Here is a 9918-nt window from a genome sequence, read left to right as displayed (position 1 = left end):
AGAGGTTTTTGCCAGTTTGTTTGATTGCTGTTTTACCATTTGAAAGAGCTTACGAGGTCTGTTCTTAGAGTTCTCCAGTTACAATCTAAAGAATTATTTTTTTAAAATTTGAGAATGCTCTTATTGCACGCATTTCTGGTCTTTCTAAGACGTTGTAGCTTGGGGAGGAGGGGTGTTGTCTCCAATTCCTTTCTGTAAGTCGAAGATTTCTCCTTTGGTTGTTGAGGGACCCATTGAACCAGGGATTTTTCTCTTTAGCCTGAGTTCTTCTTAGTTGTAACGGGGCTAGTGAGTCAATTATATCAGTCATTGTTGAGTTGTAGTGATCTGTAAGTTCGCTGACATTTAATAGCTTGGGGGAGGGGGGAGATCCAACTCGCATCGTGCTGTCAGCTTCTCATAGTCTAGGCTTTTAGTGCCCGGGAGCCATAGTTTTGGTTTCACTAATTGCACAGATCTTTTCTTAGGTGTGCCCGGTATTTGGAAGGAAATAGTGTGGTGGTCTGACCAGTCACAAGGAGCAATTGAGCTTAGCCTGATCGCCATCTCCTTTGAGATGATCCAGTCCAGCGTGTAGCCTTTCGAGTGAGTTGGAAGAGTGCAGTCTTGAGTAAGTGATTGGTCAGCTAGGATGTCTTTAAGGATGTTGACCTGTAAGTCATTGAGGTAATTCCAATGAAGATTAAAGTCTCCTAGGAATATATCATTGGAGTGGGGGGAGGTTTTTGCTGTAATGATTTCCATGAGGTGGTCGATAAATTGGTCATACTTAACCAGGGGGTAGAAGGTGTGCAGTTCACACAATTGGTTAGAGTCGTTACTGATGGAGAGTGCGAGATATTCACAGTAGTCAAGAAGGTCGGAGCTGAGCTGGGTAATAGAGAGGCCGGAGCGAGGGTTATGTTGAGGGTAGAGGTGGATAAGGGTATTCGTTTTAGATTGCTGCTAATCACCCCTCTGTTTCTACATATGGATGTTCTGTTCGTGTTAATTGAGACCGTATTGATTTTGTTTTCGCCTTCCTTATCCGTGGGATTGAAAGCGGCAGGTGTCTCCTCATAGGATAGTAGAAGAGCTAGTGTTTCATCCTCTGGTAGACAGTTATGTTGTTTGTGAGGGCGATAGTGTCTATTAGCCAGTGACAGGGGTTGATGGTAAGGCTTAATTAGCAGGTTGAGTACTGTTTTTTTGACTATGCTTGATTTTAGAGAGAGAGTGTTCTGTAAGGAGTAGGAGGTTCCTCAATTCAAGAATCAAATTTTGGATGATCTGAGATAGTCTGGCTGTTTAGAGGTTCAGAGCTTTGAGGTCTGTTAGCGTGGGCAGTACTAGAGGCAAAGGGACAAGGGGATCGGGGCTTGGTTTAGCAAAATCGGGGATCCTGATAAGGGCGTTCGAGTTTGGGCTCCCAGTGGCTGCATTTCTGTGTGGAGAGGTGAGCAGAGGCCTGTTTTGCTAAGCAGGGTGGTCGAGAGGCCTTGGGGGGGGTGGGTAGGCGACAAGCTCTGTATGGTCTGAGTGCATTCCGCTAAGGATGTGGGATGGAGACGATGAGTGGATGGAGGGGTTACAGGCATTGCCTTTTTGTGAGAATGAGGTGGTGCGGTAGGTGGTACTCTATTGGATTTATTGAAAGATGGAGGTGGTGAGGTAGGTGGTATGCTATTGGATTTGGTGGAGAAGCTCACCTGTGCCCCGTGCTGTAGGGACATCACATTGGAGAGATTAGTGCCAAACTTTTTTGCTTTGGTAGACGTGAGCGGGAGGCCCTTACCCCACGGAACTAACTTTGAGCTGTTGCAGACACTGCTCCGACGTGCGTTAGGTTGAGACTGGGGGTGCTGGGGGTGCATTAAAGGAGGGGGGAAAGCACCTGCTCTTTTAAGGTGGGGAAGTGGACATCGAATTTATTGAGATCCTTGTGAGGAGCTCGGATCATAAGGGTGTCATTTTGATACATTGTGACGTTAAGGTCCGCTCTTAGGTATTGTGAGGGAGCGATCATAATTTTGGTGCCATAAGGAATGTTTCTGGTTTCAATAACGTTTAGTAGGCTTATTATGGCTGCTCGCCATAGTGCTGTTTTTCTGGTGTAGAATATTAGATCATTTACAATGATGCCATTTTCCATGTTGTGGTACGGGTCGGAGAGCAGAGTCTCAGGGTGTCTTCTCAGGAGATTGTATTTGAAGGTTTTTGAGGCGGACTTGAGAGGTTGGGGGGTACGAGATAGTGTAGGAGTTACGTCCTGCAGCTTTCAGGCATGTTCCTGCCATACCAGTGGGAGTGATTCTAGGATGGTTGAAAGAATAATTTCTATCTGCCTTCTCAGTCAATTTTCCTGGACAGAGGAGATTGAGCGAGAGTTATGGAGAGTAGTTGGATCCATCCGCTTTCACTGTGACTTTCCTAGATCACTGGTCGGAATGTCTGAATGCAGTGTGATGAAGTGGTAGGCGTGCTCATCGGAGAATAGAATTAGGAGTAGTGCTATTCTGGTGAATTGCCTACCTGTGTTGAAGGAGGTTATCACTATGTTTTGTAGGGTACATAAATAGATCCAGTAGTATTTTTTTTTTTCTTCAAGGATCCGAAGAGAAAGGACTTCAATACCAGACTCAAGGCCCTCTTTCCTGTATATGAGAGTGTTTAAAGATGGCCGCTTCTTTGTAAGGGTGTCCGGACTATGAGTCCTATTTCAGTTTCTAAGGCCATATGCAGCTTGGGCCTCTTTCCATTCTTGCTGCTGGCATTATTACGAGATGACCTTATTATCATTTTATTTTCTCCTAATTCTACCCACAGCTTTGGTGAGGGGGCGGGGCGGGGGCAGGGGAGGAGTGGTAGCACCCTCCTATAGTGCGCAGTGAATGCTTGGACGGCCCTCCCGGGCAGCCCAAAACAGTCTTGAGCACTTCGCTTGTTCTCCATGCAGGCTGCATCACAGCCTACGTGGAGAACATACCCAGGCCTCCAGTCAGTGTCTGATTCACAATGCTGCTAAGGCAGCGTTGTGATTGGCTGACTGGGAGCCTGGGTGTGCTTCTTGTGGCTGAGCAAGGGAAGGACTACGGAGAAGAGACGCGGTGAGGAAGCGGCGAAAAGATAAGTATTTTTTTTATAGCCACTTTATCCGCATCATACCCCCTGCCTCCTACCCCCTCCTGCGCCCCTGCCTCCGATCTGTGCTGGTCGCACCTGTACTGTAGGCAACTTTCCTACACAAATCATGATTAGCGCTGGAAATTAAATCCAATCACAACACTGTGTGCTGGGTTTGTGTCACTTTTGCAATGCAAACTCAGTGCAAAGAGGTAATAAATCTTTATCAAAATCTATAAACAGGTACCTGTCAATATTATGAGGACGATTGGTGTCCTTACTGCAAGCTAATGTAGGGTTACCAAATGACCAATGCAGAGCAAATGTTGCTGTACTGTGCAAAATCGGATGGCAATGAATATGCCAAAGAGCAGGGGCCACTGATTCATGAGAGAAAAATGGTTTCTGCCTGACATTGAGCATGCCAAATTTCTGTAGACAGGTTCCGGATTGCAAAAAAGGTCTAAATTTTCTCTAACAGCTATCATTTAATTATGGTTCTTGAAGAGTGCTAAATCATAAAATTTACATACACCTAAAATTTCAGGGGTGACTTAAAATGTAGCTTTGCCAAATCACCGAACATTACATTAGTGTTTTCATCAAAACGGTAGGTCAATTTGCATTCTCTCTGTGGCACTTCATATTTATCTGCAGCGATGTTCACGGAAGCATGTTTCGATCATGTCTTTGAACTTCCTGCTCCACACACAACATCTCCCATATAGGAAACACTACATCCAAAATCCTTATCAACCATGCAGTGCATGGCAAATCAGAATACCTCACAGCTTTGCCCAGAGTATTAAGCACTATATAAATACAACAGGACCAAACAACCACATCAGTGTTCCTGTTCTGTAGCCATCACAAGTGGTGAGGTGTGGATGTGGACCTCTTAGTGGTAGCAAGGGTGGTGGCATCGGGCCTTGCCAAGGCTGTCTGCCCTATTACCTTTTGAGGATTCTAGAGGAGGTCAGACAAATGGGGCAGAGGAGACAGCGAGTGCCACTTGTGATGTTAACATGTGATTTTTGTCAGGGGCTTGGAAACATTTACTGCAGCCAGCGCAAAGGCACCACAGCCCAGACATGAGAAAGGCCCAGTATACTCTGCTTTGGCTGCAGTTCATTAACATCGGAGACACAAAAGGTTATGGAAGAAATTATGGCAATAAGTCTAAACATGGGCAGTCACTCCAAATGTCATTTCAACCCATTCTTCTTTTGCCCACTGTTGGACTTGGAACTTTTTGCAGGGTTATGCCCAAACTTTTTGCTTATTCCTCCTATTTTTCTTGACCATTTCTTGTTGGCTTTAAGACTCTGGGCACTTTACCACTGCTAATCAGTGCTAAAGTGCATATGTTCTCCGTGTGAATTAGGATGATAAATGATTATCCCTGATTGGCATATTTGATTTACTGGTAAATCCCTAGTAAAGTACACTGAGTGTGCCAGGGCCTGCAAATCAAATGCTACCAGTGGGCCTGCAGCACTGATTGTGCCACCCACATGAGTAACCATGTAAATGTGTCTCATACCTACCACTGTAGTGTCTGCGCACACAGTTGTAAACTGCCGTGTACCCACATTCCAGGCCCTAGCCTTCCCTTTTCTTACATGTAGGACACCACTCAGGTAGGCACAAGGGACCCCTATGGGCAGTGTGCAGCGTATGTGAAAGGTAGAACATGTACTGGTGGGTTTGACATATCCTGATAGTGAAATACAGTGTATTTCGTTTTTCACTATTGAAAGGCTATCTGCCCCTTAGGATAACATGAGACATTTGCAACATCTTACAAGTATAACTTTCCATTGGGACAAGATGGAGAAATAATGTTAGGCTCTCTGAACTCAGAATTTAATAACACATATTTTAGTAAAGATTATTTTTTTAATTATGTGTTTGAAAATGCCACTTTTAGAAAGAAGGCATTTTCTTGTTTAACCACTCTGTGTGCCTCTCTGCCTGTTTGTGGATTGACTGTCTGGTTTGGGAGTGACAGGGGCTTGGAATGTGCAGTCACTTTAGACAGCCACTGGGGGGGGGTTGAGATGTGCCTGGCCCTTCCTGGATGACTCAGAGCTGCACTGAATAGACCTTGGCTGCATTTAGAGTATGCAGGAGTTTTCCTTGCACCTGAAAAGGGCTTGTCTTCCATGCACAATGCTGTCTCCACCCCCTGTGGTCATATTGCACCACTGAGGACAGAAGTGGTTTAGACTGAGCTCAGAGACTCTTGGACAAAGAAGAACAAAGACAAAATGGGGTATAAATAGTGGACCTTAAACCCCAGAAATTCAGATCATTTCTGGACTCAAGAGGAACATTTGCCAAGAAAAAGAGCTAAAGAGCTGTGAGGAGTACAGCCCCTTTGTTGTGTGCTGTGTGGGGTTGGCCTGCAGTTGCTGCTTCTGCCAAAGAAAGGACAAAGACTGGAACTTTGCTGTGAACCCGCTTGAAGAAGACTCTCAAAGGGGCTCTGTGTGCTGGCCTCCTATTCTCAAGTCTCATGGACACAAAGACTTCACCCCAGCTCCCCTGAATTCTATTGTTGAGAGTTCTGACCTGCCAGGAGGTAACTATTGCCTCTGGAAGTTCTTCTTGCTGTTGGGAGCTGTAAGCAACTTGAAAGAAGCAAGAAAACCAGTCTCCGATGCCATCACCGAACCCACTGTGATGCAGCGGCCTGCACCGAGGCCAGGGGCATCGCTCGTGAAGTGCATGATGCACCGCTTGGCCTGCACCGCAGCTCTGATACCCTTCAACACCTGCAGTTATCGGCATTTCCTAACGACAGTGCTCGCACCGACTCCGTCATCGCCAGCGCTTGCATCCTGTTATCACAGCACCGATAACTGCCGAGGGTGACTCCACGAACTCGCCAACTTCACATCGTCACCGGAACCGACACCTCACCACCGATGCAACCGACTTCCACTGTCCTGGATTTGAAACGTTGCCTCCTTGTGGACACGATGCCTAGCCTCCCCCATGGCAGCCAGGGAGCCGGCCTCAACCTCGGCACCGACGCCTCACCTCCACCACACCGTGGATCATCATAGACTACGTTATCCAAAGGTATTGTTTGTTTGGGTATCCGTGTTTATCAGTGCCCGATGCCACGCACCTCGCGGTCGGCGCCGTACTTTGGATTTACTGCTGTCACGACGTCGTTATAACCCCAGGTGGAGCTATTTGTTTTCTACAAGCTTTATTTTGAAACTAGCGGTTTTGAAGTGCTATTTTACTACATGTATGTTGGATTTTTGTTGTTTTGGACTTGTTGAGTTTAGATAAAAATACTTTATTTTTCTAAACTTGTGTGGTGTCCATTTGTGGTGTTATCACTGTATTACTGTGTGTTTCGAGTACAAATACTTTACAAATTGCCTTTGGGATAAGCCTGTCTGCTCATGCCAAGCTACCAAGGGGGTGAGCATGGGTTATCTAAAGTGTGTATCCCCCTTATCCTGACTAGAAGCAAAAGTCCCTAGTTGGGCAAAGGTACCTGCCTCTGCCAACTAGAGACCCCTATTTCTAACATTGGTGGTCAGCGGTGAGGATTTGAACTTGTATTTGTACTAGACCCATAGTGATTGGTATACATCACTAGTTTAGTGTAGACCACTACGCAACCACATACTATTTTTCCGTTTCTCTTTGGAATTTGGTTGTTAGAACACTGGGTAGTTGTTGCACCCCGAGGCCTTATCAAAATGGAAATCAACTTTTGGCCCATGTACATCTGCACAATGAGGGAACTAAAAGTCTTTTGCAAGGAGAGGGGGCTACCTGTGAAGAGGAGATCCAAAAGGCAGGATCTTGAGGCAGCCCTGTATGGCTGTGAAGTACCACGTTGGGAAGCAAAGCTGTCAGACGACTCTGAGGAGGACTTTGAGGGGAGGCTCCCCAGCCAGAATCTAGGGGGCGGTGGCCATGAGCAGGAAACATTGTGGGGAAGATTGGTTCACGAGAAAAGGAATCAGATCCATGGCCGTGACCGGAGGCTGAGACAGTGATCATTAGCTGAAAAGGAAATGTGTACAGTTCATGAAATGAGCCTGGCTGGGCTGGAGGTGGAATCCAGCTCAAATGATGGCAGCAAAAAGGAGTTATCTAGTGCTGAGGGTGAAGTACGCACACCCAGAGTTGTGGTGCCTGACTTAAAAGAGGGTGCTGACATACACCAGGTGGTTCAGGTTTATGAGGTAGCTCCAGTGGTGCACAGTGTCCCTAAGGTGGATTGGGGAACTGGCACAGGGGATCATATTTCTAGTGGTGGGAGGGACACTCTACTGACTCTAAGTGAGAGGTGCAGGGAGAGGGGTTCCCCATGGTAGAAGCCATGGTATGTGAGTATGGAGACCACCCAGAAGAGTGTGGGATGAGTGACAGAAACAGCCGGACACTGTTTTGCCAATCTCAGGAGGGTGATGTGGAGTACTTGTCTAAGGCACTGGATGGTGAGGCAAAGAGTAGCTTGGTTAGCGCTTGTGTGGGGCTGCGTGATTCAATTGTCGGAGAGCATATTTTAAGTCCCTGTTTTCCAGAGCTGTGTCAACACCAGGTGGAGTGCTGGTTCTCTGACCACAGGGAGCTCGCGCTGGAGGCAGATCTTTTGGCGGAAGCTTTTGGGAGTGACACTGAAGGGGGTGGCTCAGGTTTTCCCCAACCAAGTGAGGTAGGGGATAGGGTCCATGGTAGTGGGATGGGTGAGGAGCCCCATGACCTGTCTCTGAGTAGAAAGAGGTGTCCAAAACCCAGTCCCAGAGCCTGGTTAGTTCCATGAGTGAACACCAGGAGGGGGGCCTAGTCTGTCCTGGGAGGCCATCCCTTGAGAGGGATCCCAAGGTGACGGTTGAAGTGGCAGAGACTGCTGTAACCAGCGTCCCACTAGCTCTGGTGTCTGGCAGCGCCTTTCCAATTGGGAGAGTCCAGAGAAAAGGGTGAGGGGATGCAGTCCCCAGTGAAAGGACCAGTGGGTCAGGGGTTTGCCCCCTCTGTGGTCAGAGCACCCCAGGTCTGACCCTGGTGAGTCCACTTCTGCCCTGGGGGGGTCTTCATGCTCTGTCAGGTGGACAGGAGGCTGGAGTTCTGCGGTAGGCAGACTCTCACACAACTCATAAGGAGTGTGTTTCCCTTGGGGGGGTTGGTGTACTCCCATGGAAATCCTGGGTTGCCAGGCACAGGCCCGGCCTAAGGTTACAGACCCTGGGTTAGAGGGCAAGGTTCAGGGTGTCCCCCTTGACCTAGAAAAAGGGACAACTGCTAACAGTGCCTCTTCCGATTGGTCTTCTGGGGTTACCGCTCCGGGTGGGAGGTTGCAGAGCCCCAGGAGGGTGGGCAGGGAAAGGAAACCCCTGACCCCTGTACAACCTAATGGTACTGACCCTAGGCTGGTGTACCAGTTGCAGGACAGCACCCTTGAACTGTTGGGAGAATTGTGCAGGACTCCTGTCACAGGTGTCCTGACAATTCTGGAGTTTGAGGCTACTGCTCCAGGTGGGAGAATGTAGAGCCCCAGGGAGGAAGACAGGGTGTGGCAGAGCCCATCCCAGTCTCTTGTCCAGCAACAGGGTAAAGACCCGGGGCTGGAGGGCCAGTGTCAGGATGCCATACCATTGCTTTTGGGTTAAGCCTATCTGCTCGTGCCATGGTACCAAGGGGGTGAGCAGGGGTTATCTAAAGTGTGTATCCCCCTTATCCTGACTAGGAGCAAGGGTCCTATTTGGACAAAAGTACCTGCCTCTGCCAAATAGAGACCCCCATTTCTAGCACTCACCATCTTAATCTGCTAAATTTATGTTTGGTCTGATGTTGGGGATGATCCCTTTCAACTCAGGGTCAACTATGGAGATGAATGACCAGAGGTACATTTTGGGTATTTTAAATTTTGGGGTGTCTTGAATTTTGGAGTTCTAGGTTCCACTTCCACAACTTGGTAGCAGAGGACGGTTACTTCTATAAAAGTGCCTCTTCTCTAGGAAGGGGTCCTCAAAAGATTTCCTAGGGATTAGGGAAATCCTAATGCCCAGCCCGAGGGATTAGTAGATTTCTGGAACTGTTCAAGAGGGCCCGGTACTGGAGACTCATGAGAAGTGTGTGCAGTGTTATCAAATTGGATTGTATGTATGAATAGGCTGAATTGATTCATGTGTATGATTGAAGTATGAGTTTGAGAGATAGATTTTATTGTCATGGTGAGTTGTTTGATTATCCGATGATGATCGTGGCCTCAACTGGAGGTTAGATCACTGTACTGTTTTGTTGATATATTATTCATATTTGTAATCTCATTTGGGTTTTTATTGGTTGATTTGTTTATCGGATTTGTTGAAATCAAAGATCTCGAGATATTGTGGTTTTACTTGTCTGTACAAAGTTGTGTGAAGTGTGAGGCATCGCATACACATGGACAAGAATTCTGAGCTAACATATTTTCCTTTTCTAGCTTGTACGTTTAATTTGGTTGGTGTACTCCGCTCCTAAGTGCACAGGAGTGGGGGCACCCTACCTGGGGTAAATTGCGGGCAGGAGTCTGTCTAGTGAGAATTGTTTTCTTGTTGATGAAAAAGTTGATCTGTGATTGGTTAGTCAAGCAGGGAGCTGGACCGGGATTGGTAAAACGTCACCATGAAGGCATGCTCTGATAGGTTGGTTACTAACAGAGCCATGCTGAGATAGGCTGTCCTTTGACAGAACCGCGCTTGGATTGGTTGGTGTTTGCTAGTTCGTTTGTTGAGATTTTAATGTGAATCTTAGGTTATTTTAGTAGCAAAAGTAATGGGGGACAGATTAAAAATGCCT

This window comes from Triturus cristatus, chromosome 5_1, assembly GCF_964204655.1.
Source record: "Triturus cristatus chromosome 5_1, aTriCri1.1, whole genome shotgun sequence".
NCBI lineage: Eukaryota > Metazoa > Chordata > Amphibia > Caudata > Salamandridae > Triturus > Triturus cristatus.
The sequence above is the reverse complement of the archived record's forward strand: the minus strand, read 5'-3'. Positions refer to the sequence as shown.